We start from the raw sequence: 1,083 nt of genomic DNA on the forward strand, positions 1-1,083 counted from the left end.
TTGGGAGGCCAAGGCAAGCAGGTCACAACGTCAAAAAATCGAGACCATCATAGCCAACATGGTGAAACCCCGTCCGTCTCTACTAAAAATACAAAAATTAGCTGGGCATGGTGGCGCCCACCCATAGTCCTAGCTACTCGAGAGGCTGAGGCAGGAGAATTGCTTGAACCCAGGAGGAGGAGGTTGCAGCGAGCCAAGATCGTGTCACTGCACTCCAACCTGGTGACAGAGCGAGACTCCATCTCAAAACAAACAAACAAACAAACAAGAAACAAAAAAAAAAAGGTGGAAAAATAAATTCTCAATTTCCGTCTCTATGAATTCATCTTCAGAAGTGATAGCATTTCCTGCTTGGCATTTTTCTCCTACATTTTTGGCATAAGACCTATCAACAAAAAGTATGAACCCAGATTTGTGTAGTGGAATATCTTAAACATCAATAGGAGGAGTCAGTAGTTCTGATGCCACACACACACGTGCAGTCTTCTCCATCATCAGTAAACAGCCACAAAGTGGTAGAGTTATGCAGAGTGTAGCATTTGAAATGGAGATTTGAAGGTGACAAGAAAAGGATTTTGTAAGACATCAGTCTACAAGTTGAAAAATGTTGGTTCATGACACAATGATTTTATTTATTCATTCACTTTATTTATTTATTTATTTTTGAGACCGATTCTCACTCTGTCATCAGGCTGGAGTGCAGTGGCACGATCTTGGCTCACTGCAACCTCTGCCTCCCCGGTTCAAGCGATTTTCCTGCCTTAGCCTCCTGAATAGCTGGGACTACAGGCGCATGCCACTACATCCGGCTATTTTTTTGTATTTTTAGTAAAGACAGGGCTTCACCGTGTTAGCTAGGATGATCTCAATCCCCTGACCTCGTGATCTGCCCACCTTGGCCTTGGCCTCCCAAAGTGCTGGGATTACAGGCGTGAGCCACCATGCCTGGCCTGTTGGCATCAAAATTTAATAGGTATTCAACTGCATATGAAACTTGTAGGTAAAGTTTATTTCTTTTTTCTTGAAAGCCTTTGTTTATTTATAATGCATTTATTTATTAATTTTTTTTTTTTTTTTGAGATG

This window comes from Colobus angolensis, unplaced genomic scaffold (assembly GCF_000951035.1).
Source record: "Colobus angolensis palliatus isolate OR3802 unplaced genomic scaffold, Cang.pa_1.0 Scaffold185, whole genome shotgun sequence".
NCBI classification, from domain to species: domain Eukaryota; kingdom Metazoa; phylum Chordata; class Mammalia; order Primates; family Cercopithecidae; genus Colobus; species Colobus angolensis.